Source organism: Oryctolagus cuniculus, chromosome 8 (assembly GCF_964237555.1).
Source record: "Oryctolagus cuniculus chromosome 8, mOryCun1.1, whole genome shotgun sequence".
NCBI classification, from domain to species: domain Eukaryota; kingdom Metazoa; phylum Chordata; class Mammalia; order Lagomorpha; family Leporidae; genus Oryctolagus; species Oryctolagus cuniculus.
This window is the reverse complement of record NC_091439.1, coordinates 88,743,431-88,757,905: the sequence shown is the minus strand read 5'-3', so window position 1 is coordinate 88,757,905 and position 14,475 is coordinate 88,743,431. Positions and strand designations below refer to the sequence as shown.

The 14,475-nt window shown below is 47.5% G+C and overlaps 1 long non-coding RNA gene and 1 pseudogene across 1 annotated transcript in view; one reads left to right on the top strand and one right to left on the bottom strand.

Moving 5' to 3' along the window:
• Positions 1-2,865: 2,865 nt before the first annotated feature.
• The window catches only part of LOC138843387 (uncharacterized), a 38,051-nt gene continuing 26,441 nt past the window's right edge, over positions 2,866-14,475 (bottom strand). Inside the window, exon 3 of the long non-coding RNA XR_011378054.1 lies at positions 2,866-3,657. This is a non-coding gene — a long non-coding RNA (uncharacterized lncRNA). The remainder of the gene's footprint in view (positions 3,658-14,475) is intronic.
• On the top strand, positions 8,935-10,225 carry LOC127483127 (protein max-like; annotated as a pseudogene).

The window sequence follows — 14,475 nt, the reverse complement described above, 5'->3', positions numbered from 1 at the left end:
CCACATCCAAGTTTAATGTAGCCATGGGCCACGTCACAAGGGGGCACCTTCTGAGATGTGCACACTTAGGGGATTTCTCTGTGGTGCAAGCACCAGAGTGACTCACTCATGCAGACCAAGATGATCATGCTGTCACTGAGTGACAAGAATCTTATAGGACCACCATTGCACACGTGGTTCCCTTGTTGACCAAGATCTTGTAATGTGGCACTTCAGAGTAGCTGGCATACACAGAGAGGCATCTGTGGATGCAAAGCTTAAAAATACTTAGGTTATAGAAAGGGTCTGATGAGTGGCTCACTCTTTGCCTGGCTCAAATTTCCATTCTTCCAGTTTTCTTCATTAGTTTAGCTTAAAAACAGCCTCGATGAGCTTCTCGGGTGAGTACTTGGGTCTTGTTCATTGCTGTATGCTCAGCACCTGCTGCGATACTGGCCCAGTGCAGAGGCTTCCTAAATGAAGGCTGAAGGAACCAAGAAATAAATGAAACCACCCAAGGATAATGTTCCAGAGGATCCTATTTTAAAGGACTTTGAGAACTGCAATTGTAAAGTCAGCATGTAATGGAAGAGAGCAGATAGTGCAGAATTCTTCTTGAAGCAGAACAGAGCAAGCCAACAATTGAACAAAAACAGAACGTCTCTTAGGCCCCAAGGCTTGGCTATAGCATGCCCTGTGGAATTAGCACGGCAATGAAACGTAGGCCAACAGACAGGAACGACTGCGATGGAAATGGAGTAACAGGAGTCAGCATTGAGGCCAATGTTGCCTGTGTTTGCCCATGGAGGTTGGGCTGTAGATGTCCTTTCTGAAATAGGAGAGAAGAACGCCCAGATTGGCAACATCCCCACAGGGCAGTGGATTAGTCAGACCCACCTGGCTTTGGCTTGCTTTCATCTAAAATCCTTCTAACTCAAATATTATTTGATTTCCATGGGGATCTCCTTAGAGGGAACAAACACGGCGATGTTGCCCATTGCTGTCAGTTGAGCTCCTGTAGGACAGATACTGAGACGGAGTAGGAGGTCTACTGGTGGTGGAGGTGATAACCGTGAGAGAGGAAAGAGGAGGAAACAGGAGGAGGTAAGAGGAAGTCTTCCTCCTGTGATACAAGTCCAACACCTGTGAAAGGAAAAGGAGCGAAGAGCAGAACTGAGCCGTGTGGCTCTGTGCAAGTCTCTACTGATCCAATAGGGAGCTCTAAAGTGGAGACTGCCAGGGAGAGGGGCTCCACACAGGTAGACAGGGCCAGACCCCAGTACTCCCAGCTTGTTCTAGTACTGGCTGGGGGTTACCCAGGCACAGCCTGGCCTCCACTCAAACATGTAACAGGTCCTGAAGGCACTGCGGCTAGAGGCTAGCTGTCATTGTCCTCCTTGAAGTTCGGCAGTGAGCACCTTCTCGAAAGGAGATCCGCATGATGCACCTGCACTGCATCCAAAGCCATCTCCAGAGCTCCTGTTCTGCACGGCCTCTTACCAGGGACCAAGGCTGGACAGTCACATACTTGATTTCCCAGCCTCGCTGATGCTGGAATGACCACATAACCCCGTTCTGGCCAATGGGGCTTCTGAGAAGCTGCCTACACAAGAGAAAGCTTTGTGGAAATAAAGCAGGTGGGGCAGGCGTTGGGTGTAGAGTTAAGCCACCACTTGTGATGCGCACATTCTGTAGTGAACGCCTGGGTTCAAGTCATGGCTCCATTTCCAATTCCAGCTTTCCACTAACGCACAGCCTGGTGGCCAGATGGTTAGTTCCCTGTCACCCACATGGGAGACCTAGACGGAGTTCCTAACTCCTGTCTTTGGCTTGCTGTAGCCCCAGTTATTGCAGGCATTTGGGGAGCAAAACTGCAGATGGAAGGTCTTTTAAATAAAGTGGAAATTAAAATGTATGCATGTGCACAAGAACATGCATGTGTATACACACACCCCTAGCTATCTGTTTTCTAATTTTGAATAGAGTCTTTATGTCTGGAGTTGCAGCTATCTTGTAGCTATGAGGCCTCAAACAACCATACTAAAAGATATCATTCCTTGATGACATTGAGACTGTTCTTTTTGTTAGACAATAATATTCTTATGGTTTAATCTGTTATCTTGGATTTTCTGTTATTTGAAGCCAGCTAATACATTATCTGGTTTCCATAATTTATAGCATGTATGTGTAAGTTCCCATAATAGATCTTGAGAATTAAGTTGACATTCTTCTTTATCAATTCTTAATACTTTGAGTGAGGTAGTGCTTGTGAAATCAATATTCACCGAGTACATTAACAGTTCTGACACTAGACACTGAGGGTGGCCAAGGGTGACATGGCGTGGTCACTCAGAATCCCTCTGGAGTTGTGCTTTTCAATCCTAGCAGAAGGTTTTACATTTACTCAAGCCCCAGCCAGCAATAATTTTGCACTTACTCCTCATGTAGGATCTCTGTTCTAAATGTGCTGTACATTGTGATTTAATGCTATAACTAGTACTCAAACAGTATTTTACACTTGGTGTTTCTGTGGGTGCAAACTGTTGAAGTCTTTACTTAATATATGCTAAATTGATCTTCTGTATATAAAGAGAATTGAAAATGAATCTTGATGTGAATAGATGGGGAGAGGGAACGGGAGATGGGAGGGTTGCGGGTGGGAGGGAAGTTATGGGGGGGGGGGAAGCCATTGTAATCCATAAGCTGTACTTCAGAAATTTATATTCATTAAATAAAAGTTAAATAGCAAATTCTTGAAACCTGCAGCTTATTTTTCCCCTGAGTGAATTAAAGTAGAGCCTGCACTTCTAGGTGGATTTGCTCCATTTGATTCCTCGTAGTCTGGAACAGCAATGGATTAATCCAGACTACTGGGGCCAGTGGACATTGTCTGGAAAGATGACCAGTGGATGCAGTTTCTTAGAGAAGCTATTAACATTGTGTCATCCTTCTATAAATGTATCTACACCATAAGCAAACTCACTGTCTTGTGAGAAGTCATGTCCTGGGAAAAAGATCCATAATAGACAAGTTTTAAACATGGATGGAGAAAGCCTGGGGTGAATAGAGACAGTGGAAAACTGCATTGCTGGGTTGCAATAGAGGGAATTCTGGGCACCTGTCCCTTCAGTGTGATGACCCTGGATATGGAGCAATCAAACAAAAAAATGGATCATTTTGACGTCCTCGTCTGAGTCCGTGTTCTCAGTGCAGTTAATGACACACTTAAACTAGGATAATTCAAAGAGGGTTTAATAAAAGGACTACTTTCAAAGGTAAAGGTAGGGTGTAGGGAAACCACAAGGGATAGTGCAATTAGCCAGGACCTAACACCAGCTGAGCTGTAACCAAATCATGCCTAAGGCAATGAAAGGTTAGGGTTGCAGGAACTCAAGAGCAAGAACTGTAGAAAAATGGCTTGAGAAGACCCATGGCCTGGGGTAAGAGCACACATTTTGCTGGAGGGAGGGAGCCAGAGGAATAAGTGGCTTTCTAGACCTCACAGGGCTTTCCTGGCGCAGCGAGAAGCCAGAGAGCACCCCAGCCCTGCTGGTGGAGAGCTTCGTTTTCGTTTCCTGGGTGGCAGCTGGCAGGAAGAACAGCGAGGGGAGGTGAAGGTCAAAGACAGCTGGTCTTTCCTCTGTCCTGTGGCCGGGATGGTCCCGAATGTCTCTAGGACTGAGGAACAGAGAAGAGAACCGAGTCTGAATCATGAGCAGACAGTATACCTTGTTCCTAAAATAGAGAAATTCTGAAAAGAAACCAAAACTTTGGGCTTCCGTGTAAGACTGACATGGAAGACTCTCTGGGGAAGAACTAAGAATGGCATTTGGAAAGATATCTTTGGCTGGTATTGGAGTGAGAATTCTCATTCCAAGTACTGATAGGCTATGTCATCCAAGAATAACATTATGGAAATATAGAGGGAAATGAGAATTCAATGTTGAAAAAGAAAAGGGAAGTGGAACCAGACAGGATGAAGAGGAGAGGTGGGCATTTACTGAGGGGAGCAAAGCTCATTAGAAACCCTTGGGGAGGGGGGTAGCACTGTGGCATAGCAGGTAAAGTGGCTGCCTGCAGTGCTGGCATCCCATGTGGGCACCGGTTCAAGTCCTGACTACTCCACTTCCTATCTAGTTGCCTGCTTATGCCCTGGGAAAGTAGAGGAGGAAGGCTCAAGTACTTGGGCCCCTACACCCACGTGGGAGACCTGGAAGCAGCTCCTGGCTCCCATTTGGCCCAGCCCCAGCTGTTTTGGCCATTTGGGGAGTGAACTGGTGGATGGAAGAGCTTTCTCTACTTTTCTCTGTATCTCTGCCTTTTAAATAAAAATCTTATGAAACCTGTGGTTTATGACTCACTGCTCAGAACATTGTCCCATGAGGGTGGACATCCCCAAGATATCCCAGGCAAGCAGGGATTTCACCTGGGCACACTCGCGCTTGGACCCAAGTGGGTTTCTGGTAGAAGACAGAAAGGGGAGTCGATATGGTACACACAATCATGGCAACCAACTTACTGAAAGCTAAGACTCGGACTTGTGAAGGAATTTGCCTAAAAGAATTCCCAGCTGGGAAGTGATAGAGCTGGGACTAGCACTGTGGTGCAGTGGATTGGGCCACCACCCCCGATGCCAACATCTCATGAGCACCGGTTTGAGTCCTGATTGCTTCACTTCCGATTTCACTTTCTGCTACTGTGTCTGGGAAAGCAACAGAAGATGGCCCAAGTGCTTGGGCCCCTGCCACCCACATCGGAGATTTGATGGCTTTAGCCTAGTCCAGCCCTAGCGGTTGTGGCCTTTTAGGGAGTGAACCACCAGATGGAAGATACCTCCCACCCCGTGTGAGTGAGTGAGTGTGTGTGAGTGTGTGTGTATATCTGTGTGTAACTCTTCCTTTCAAATACAGAAAATAAAAATGTTAAGAAAGCAGAAAATGTAGCTGGGCTTTGTCTGGCTCTACCTCCAATGCCTTTGTCCTCTGGGATCCACTTGCAGAGCTGTAACAGATTGGCCCAGGTTTCTCGCTTTAACACACTGGTAATTTATCCTGTAGGGAGGAGTGGCTTTGAGCATATGGAGAAAGAAACACAGGATATTTTTAGGAGATGAATTCATTTCACCTGGAGTCAGGAACACTGGCTCCTAGTCTCGGTTTTGCTACTGATTTATGACTTAGATAGTTACAAAGTGTACATGGAAAAGTAACTTGTCTATAATATGGAGTAATAACACCTTCAAGACTCAGATGATGTAAATGTAATAACAATGTTCCCGAGTGCTTTGATATCCATGGATAAAGTGTTTTGAAGAAAAGTCTAAGATGTCAAACCAGCAGTTTAGACCTGCTCATTGAGAACACTCAGATAAAAGCCGAACACCAATTCTGCCAGATGAAGTGACAGTAGGATTAAAAAAAGTACCAAAATTTAAGTGCCTAGAGAAATCCCCATTAGGAACATGAACTGCAAAAAAGAATCACTCCTTTGTTATACTGGGAGAGCCTGGTCTCCTTGTCTGAACTCGTGGATCTGAGGCAGCCCACAGAGAGGATCAGGCTCAGAGGCGAGCAGCTGCCGGGAGCCTCACGGGGGTCCTCGGGTGACATATGCCATCCTGCCGAAGCGCTGTGGGATCCCAAAGCTCCCACTGGTCGTCTAATTTCAAAGGGAACATGTGAAAAATGAAAGATATGATACAACAGCTATTGTGGTAGGGAGGACAGAAGGAAATCAGATGCAAAATCCAGGCAGGTTTGAAATAATAGACTCGAAGTGTTGGAGCTGAAAGTAACCCAGCTTCAAAAAATACCTCAATTTGTGGTCTTCATTTAGAAAGGTTCAAATCCTCACTTTTAAAAAGTTTACTTTCATCTACTTGAAAGGTAGAATGAAAGAGGCTGAGAGACAGATATCTTCCATTCACTGCTTTACTCCCCAAATGGCCTCAACAGCCATGGCTGAGCCAGACTGAAGCCCGGAGCCGGGAAATTTGTACTGGTCTCCCATGTGGGCACTCGAGACATCTATTGACTCCCAGGATGCACTAGTAGAAATTTTGATCAGAAGAGGAGTAGCTGCAATTCAAACTGGCACTGGTATATATGTGGGCATATATACATCAACCTGCTGTGTGCCACAACGCCCATCCCCTACCTACTTTCTAAGTGCTTAAAATGAATACATGTATTCAGAGTAGCTTTGGGATTATGTAGAAATACAAGGGACTTCCAAAAGCTCATGGAAAAAACTATGTATGGATTTCAAAATTTTTACACCAAAATAAACTTGTCTTTTAATTCTGTTTTCCTGTGAATTTCTTTAAAAATTTTTTTTATTATTTTTGAGATGACTTTATTTAACAGGTAGAGTTTTAGACAGAAAGAGAAAGGTCTTCCCTCCGTTGGTTCACTCCCCAAATGGCCACCATGGCCAGTGCTGCGCCGATCCGAAGCAAGGAGCCAGGCGCTTCCTCCTGGTCTCCCATGTGGGTGCAGGGACCCAAGCACCTGGGCCATCCTCTACTGCTCTCCAGGGCCACAGCAGAGAGCTGGACTGGGAGAGGAGCAACCGGGACTAGAAACCGGCGCCCATATGGGATGCCGGCGCAGCAGGCGGGGAATTAACCAAGTGAGCCATGGCACCTGCCTAAAAATGTCTATGTGAAAGGCAAAACTACAGAAACAGAAACACACACAAACACAGCTCTTCTTTCTGCTGACTCACTCCCCAAATGCCCCACAGCCCAGTCTGGGCCAGGCCAAAGTCAAGAACTTGGAACTCCATGCAGGTCTCCCAAGTAAGTGGCAGGGGCCCAAGTACTTGTGCCACCTCCCACTGCCTTCCCAGGAGTAATGTCAGAAAACTGGATTGGAAGTGGGGTAGTCAGGACTCGAACTGACACTGATATGGGATGTGGGCATTCCACTGCATCATAAACACTGCTTCCTCCAATTAAATTTTTAGTACTCTTATACAGATTGCCATGACTTGAATTCTGATCAAACTTACCAGCTATGCAGGCTGGGAAAGCAGAAGACGGCTCAAGTGCTTGGGCCCCTGCACCTGCATGGAAGACCTGGAAGAAGCTCCTGGCTTCTGGCTTCGGATTGGCTCAACTCTGGCAGTTGCAGCCATTTGGGGATTGAACCAAAGGATGGAAGACTTCTGTCTCTCCCTTTGTAATTCTACCTCTTAAGTAAATAAATCTTAAAAAAGATGGGGGCCGGCGCCATGGCTCACTTGGTTAATCCTCCACCTGCGGTGCTGGTATCCCATATGGGTGCTGGGTACTGGTCCTGGTTCCTCCTCTTCTAGTCCAGCTCTCTGCTGTGGCCCAGGAGGGCAGTGGAGGATGGCCCAGGTGCTTGGGCCCCTGCACCCGCATGGGAGATCAGGAGGAGGCTCCTGGCTTCGGATGAGTGCGGCGCTGGCCGGGGCCGCCATTTGGGGGGTGAACCAGTGGAGGGGGGGACCTTTCTCTCACTGTCTAGCTCTATATGTCAAATAAAAGAATTATACAGTTAGTTTCTGTGTGCAGGGAGGCATGTCTTTGCCCACGCCTACCCCTGTGTCTATGTAGGTGGTATAAGAGGACACAACTTTCAAATGAAAATGCCCCAAAGTTGGAGTCACACTCTTGGGTCCTGCTCTTTCAGCTCTGTGTCCTTTGCTCAGCCACTTCACCTCTAACCCTAGTTTGTCCTCTGTCTTTCTTCTTGGACTCCTTTCTTTGGCAGTCGTGTACCAATTTTGATGCCAACTCAATCCCTTCATTAGCTTCTATTAAAAAATCGATCCACTCTGAGTGAATCATGGGTTTTTTTCCCCTTTCCCTGTTACTGTAGGTTTTAACCATCATTGATCACAGGGAGATATCTCAGCACACAGATTGCTTGGAATTTCACTTGGAAAATCCCCATTAGACTCATCTCCCAACTCTTTCTGCTTCTTAAAAATTTTATTTATAATGCAGAGTTACAGAGAGGCAGGTACAGAGGGAGCAGATCCTCCATTCACTGGTTCACTCTCCAAATGGCTGCAACAGCCAGGGATGGGCCAGGCTGAAGTCTGGAGCCCAGAACTCCATCCAGGACTCCCATATGGGTGCCATGGGCCCAAATACTTGGGCCATCTTCCACTGCTCTACCGCACACGTTAACAGGGAGCTGGATGGAAAGCAGAGCAGCTGGACTCAAACTGGACCTGACATGGAGGCCTGCCTCACAAGCAGCGGCTTAAACCACCGGGCCACAACACCGCTCTATCAGCCATTGTCTTCCTCCTCCTCCCATATCTACCCTAAGAACGCATTCAAGATCAGTCTCCTTCCCTGCTTCTCCTTCTGTCCTGAGAAATGTGTTTCTTCTGCAAGAAATCGACCTGCCAGCTCACTGCTCTTATTACAACTGGCTGGTGCAACTGTCTTCCTAGAACCAAGCCTCTTAGCAACTGCTGAGAAATCTTTTTGCCTTATCCTATTCTCAAAGTTCTTAACCTTTGGCATCCAGTGAATGACTCCTTTCTGGAATGAAACCGTGTTGGGTGTTTTCCATTTGCTCTCAAAGGTCTCTTCCTCCACTGCACTCCACCAGCCTCTGTGCCCAGGGAGGTTGATCCAGACTGTTCACAGTATTGGCACCCTTGCTGTCTGGCAGTTGGGTGGCTGGGCCTGTAAGTGGCAGTATCAGGAGACAGGAACAAGGGAGGAGACCCAGTTCAGTTCCCATCATGCCAGTCACTGCAGGTTGGACACATCCTCTGTTAGTTGGTCTTCCCCTACAGCCTCTGGGTTCTGGCTCTAGGAACTCCTCATGCCTGGAGGCGTCCACTGTTTCTGCTGTGGTCAGCCCTAGGGGTGCTTGGTTTATTGTGGGTTTCATTTACTAATCCACACCTTTAAAAATAGTCCCTTAATTTAAATCTTCTCAATTACACCATTTGAGGCAGTCAACTATGAGGGCTTCTGGATACAGCAACCTAGAATTTTCATGCCTTCATTTCCTCAACAACCATGATTGGGTAAGCATATCTGATCAGGAGCTAGTGTGAGGACTGGAGATGCAAAGGTGATCAACACTCTGCCTTCCATGAGCTCATTGCTGGGGAAGGAAACAGCCAAGTGAACAGGTGGGACAGTGGGCTGCGATAAGAGCTGTGCCAGCATTTTTGATCTGGAAGGACACGATAGGGCTTCTTCATTCTCTAGGAGCTAGCTATGGCCTGAATGTCTGTGTCCTTCTCCCAAATTACTATGTTTGAATCTTCTCTCTGAAGGTGATGGCGTTGGGGCACAGGGACTTTGGGAACTCAGTCGCTCACTCAGGATGAGACACCCCACCCCAAGCTCTGCCTTGCTCCTTCTACCATGTATAGCATAGCAAGAAGTGCCATCTACAAACCAGGTTCACCAGGCACTGAAAGTGCTGGCACCTTGACTTTGGACTTCAGACCTATGAGACGTACATATGTCATTTATAAGCCACATGGTTTATGGTATTTGTGGTAACACTGAGTGAACCCATACAAAAATCTAGCGGAAAAATACATCCTAAAGAGACAGAACTTTGTTGATCCTTCAAAGAGGAGTAGGGATGTGGCAGGGGGCTACCATTGATCCGGTGCTGCAGTGAGGTGGTTCGACTGTGTTTGGGGGTGTGTGAGTGTGGGGGGCATTCGGCTTGTTGGTGGTGTCAACTTCCCCCTCCCCTCCCGCCACCGCTGCAGTGGCCGCTCCCTGGGCTGTAGGAAACGAGCGACAACGATGACATCGAGGTGGAGAGCACGAAGAGCAACCGAGGTTTCAATCTGCGGCTGACAAAAGGGCTCATCATAGCGCACTGGAATGGAAACGTGGGGACCACAAAGGCAGCTGTCACAGCTTTCGGGACTCTAAGGAGAGAAGGCAAGCCGGGCCCAAATCCTAGACAGAGCCACAGAGTAAATCCAGTATATGCGAAGGAAAAACCGCACACACCAGCAAGACATTGACGACCTCAAGCGGCAGAATACTCTCCTGAAGCAGCAAGTCGTGCATTGGAGAAGGCGAGGTCGAGTGCCCAACCATCCCTCCTCAGATGGCAACCTGCACACCAGCACCAACGGTGGCGCCATCACGGACTGCAGCTTGGAACCAGAACCTGCAGAGCCCCCAACAGGCTCCAAGTGGGGCCAGCTAAGCTGCACAGGGCGGGCCAGCAATGAAACAGTCTCCCCCTTGTCTTGGCCTCCTTCTGTTTGTCGTTAGAACCCTCAGAACCATTTAAGAGGGTATTTTTTTTTTTAATTTTATTTTTACATAGACAGTCTTGGACAACAGCTCGCAATCTCCTTCCCTGTTTCCATTTTTTAAAAGATGTATTCCCTTCAGGGATTCCCTGTCCCCACCAAGAGTTTTTAAACCAAAAAAGCCCAAGCTGGCAGCTTTTCTGTGCAGGAAGACAGCTGGCTGAACCCCTGGGCACGTGGTGGCCCACCCGGCTTCTCCTCCTGGTCTCCCACACCTGTGTTTGACAGACTTTGTGTATCTGAACTGCTTTATGTGGAGAAGATGGCCACTTTGGAATAATCAGAATTACTCCCCTCCTTTTTAAGAATTTTTCCTGAAAAGCTATTCATCGCTCCTATCGAAAAGACCGCATCCTTGAAGTTTGTGGCATACAGAAGTGGGGACAGATTGGCAGCGCAGCTTCCTTGGGCATCTTTCACTCCTGTTCCTCTCAGGAAGCTACTTAAGCCCGTGGTGCCGGCCTGTGAGAGGCCCATGTGACGGTCTCACGGTATGTGTGGGACACAGCAACAGTGAAGCCAGGGCCACCAGCCAGTGGTCGGGGGTGGTTACTTGGCGGAGGGACAGGGAGGGAGGGTTGGGTGAGGTGGAGGTTTTGTCTTGAGGGCCAGTGATGTTTTGATACTTATTTCCTTCTACTGAAATTTGAACCTGATTGTCCCCACTTCTGATGATGTCAGTGTTACAAAGCGATAGATTCATAAAGTAATGATCAGATCTTCCTTTCTGTGTGTATTTCTAAGATAAAGAGCCAACTGATATTTTATGTAAATACCAGGAGCAACTTACCTGGTACTAAACCCACAGCCTAGTGCAGACACCCCCACTCCAAGCTCTGGCCCCACTCCCTTTCCTCCTATCCAGGAACATGTCTGTATTGTGATCCAGCCCTGATTCTGGCTGTGGTCAGCAGATCCCAGTGAAGGGGTTTGTGTGTCTAGGTCCCATTTGTCTTTTTCCTACTGTTCCTGGCATTTGCTGATTTCTAGTTCACTCTGTAGTCTGTCTGATTCCATTCCATGGAAATAAAAAGTACATTGTACGTACTGCTCAAGAGTTGTCCTGCAAGTTAAGGATTCCCCCTTTGCTAGAAGACTAAATAAAAACTTATTATCCTAAAAAACAAAAAAGGAGTAGGAATGAGCCACGTGGATGGGGAGGGTGAAAAAGAAAGGAAGATGTACTGGAAGAAGGAACAGCTTTGGAAAAACGCTAGGAGGATCAGCCCAGAGGGGCAAGGCCCAGGTGGCATTTGAGTGATTGGTGGAAGGGGACAAGGGGACATGATGCAGTAACTGGCCTTTTCCTCTTTTTGGCCACGGTAGTTTTGTTTTTACCAACCATGCGTGGGTCAGGGAAGGGCTTTGTGTTTCAGGAAGAGCACTCTTGGTGCAGTGTGAAGGGTAGTTTAGAAAGTGGGCCCAGAGGGCCAGCACTGCAGCTCACTAGGCTAACCCTCCACCTTTCGGCGCCGGCACACCAGGTTCTAGTCCTGGTCGGGGCGCTGGATTCTGTCCCGATTGCCCCTCTTCCAGGCCAGCGCTCTGCTGTGGCCAGGGAAGTGCAGTGGAGGATGGCCCAAGTACTTGGGCCCTGCACCCCATGGGAGCCCAGGATAAGTACCTGGCTCCTGCCATCGGATCAGCGTGGTGCGCCGGCCACAGTGCACCAGCCGCGGCGGCCATTGGAGGGTGAACCAACGGCAAAAGGAAGACCTGTCTCTCTCTCTCACTGTCCACTCTGCCTGTCAAAAAAAAAAAAAAAAAAAAAAAGTGGGCCCAGAGGCCGTGAAAACAGTGATGAAGGCAGAGCAGAGAGATATAACAGGAGGTTATTTTAGGGTGGGGTGGGATGGGAGGAGGGAAGGGCTCAAGAGAAAATCTTCCTGGACAGAACCTGCAGCCTCTTTGCCATCCGAAACAGGAGCCATGGAAGACAGCTGTGTCATGGAATAGGAAATTTCTATTTCCATACATACTCTATCAGGCTTGTACGTGCCAGAGCTCAGTATCATATTCAGAATGTAATACAGGGGTGGAGAACCTTTTTCCTGCCAGGGGCCATTTAGATATTTATAGTATTCATGGGCCATACACAATTAGCAACTTAAAAATTAGCCTGCCACAGACTTACTGAATTTTGAGCCCTGCCTGTGGCTATCTTGGCAAATACTGAGTTGGACAGTAACAAATCCAAGCTTCCGAAGGGCAAGTCATCAGCACAGAGGCCTTCCTGCTGTGCCCGTGTGGGTCGGGGCCGCTGCCACCACCTGTCCCCCTGGGTGTCCTCGTTTTCCCGAGTTGGCAGGCGTGGGACTCAAGCAAGTCCCATGGTGCAGTGAGAGCAGCAGTTCATTCTGGGGAATAATCTACTGAAGTTAGTCCAGCTCGAAAAATTAGTTAAGAAAACTGGACCTTGACCTGTTCTGAACACAAACCCTATTGCCATACCCGGCTGCTCTCACTGACTCAGGTTTTGGGTTGGGGGACAGGGGAGTGGATTAGGATTCTGGAGCAGTTTGCTTTTGGCGTCTAAGTAGTAGAGTGGACATGAAACTGTTGAACTACAGGTAGGAATACTTTCCCCACATCTCTTTTCCCTGTGCCTCAAACCCTGAGGACAGCTCCCATGGCACGAAGAGAAATTTTCTTTCCAGGGGTTTTGGGGATCTCTCATGGGAAGGATAACAGGGTCACAGAAGCTGGTGCTTGCTCTGCCAGCCCAATACTTCCACCCAACCCATTTTCTTGACAACCCAGCCACAGTACTTAGTGCTTAGAGAAAGGCCTTGGAATTCAAACTTCCTGGGTCTAAATTCTAACTCTGGTTCTGCCTCTTGCCTGATCCATAGTTTGCATAAATCTGCTTAATCACTCTAAAGTTATTTTTCTTATGCATAACATGGGCATATAAAAATCCAGAGGGGAAGAGGGAATTAAGTGAGCCATGGTATGGCTGAAATAATCACAGTGGTAGCTAACACTGGGTAGTAAGTTAGAGATAGGCTGGTCAAGTTAGGAGCCCAAGCCAGGCTTCCACTTTTGTGGCGGTCGCCTACTTAAGACGGGGAGCAGTGGGAGCCATCGAGAACACTGCCTCAGGCTTGGTCCAAGGCCCCAGCTTTTGCCCTTGCAGAGTGATGAGTAACTGGAATGTTGGCCGACTCCTCTACAGTAAGGATTGTCACATGTCAGGATTAGAACTGGACTAGCTGGTATTTGAGCTTTCTGTTCAGGAAATCAACTAAGAAAATATTGGACTAAGCTTGTGTTGAGAGGACTTTGATAAGCTCAATTTTTCACAGTATTGTATGATGTTTATTTGAAAATTCTTCCTGAATTTGGAATCTGAAGATGCCCATGATGGGCCCTTGGGTGTGAATCGGACATTGTTTCAAGTTCATTTCTGCATTATTCATATGTTTACAAGTCCACAGTGGGGCTGACATTTTCCCTTTTATGAAGATGAGTTTTTCATCTCCTTTCTTCTTCCTTTCTAACAGAAGAGACAAAGTTTCCCTCCCTGATGAAGATACAATGCCATGCTGTGTGCCTGCTAAAGACAAAAATTCTAGAGCCAGACTGCTTGGGTTTGAATCCAGCTGCTCCACTTAGGCTGTGTTACCTTAGGCCAGTTACTCATTCTCCTGTGGCCCACATTCCACACGTGGGACACAAAGAGCAACAGTAGGATTGTGGTGAGGACTCAGTGAGTCAGCGTGTGTAGCCTGTAGAACAGATCTAGGTACTAGGGCTGTGTGTGTGCCATCAACTGTTCCAGATGATTTTCAAACATAATACTGAGTACCCCTCCTAACAATCCTGTGAACACACCCTGTTTTTATTGCCATTTCACAGATGAAAAAACGGAACCTCGGAGAGGTGAACTAGCAGGTAGTAGAGCTGGGAATTAAACTTCAATTTGTCCACTTTGAAAGCCCATTCTCTTAACTGCTACTGACCCTGCCTCCCAGTGGGTGCTTAATTTTTGTTGTTTTTTTGAAAAACACATTCAAGCATGCTTGGCAATTTCGCTGATGCCACCTGACTTCCTTAGAAAAGGATCTTTCTCTTGACTACAGATAGGTGCAAATTCAAGATGAAAGCGGGTGGTTGGAATCAGGAGATTCCCAGGAAGCACTGGTGGCAGTCACAGTTGCACTTACTTGTCTGTGGACCTGCTGCGTTCGACTTGGCTGCATCCCAGCT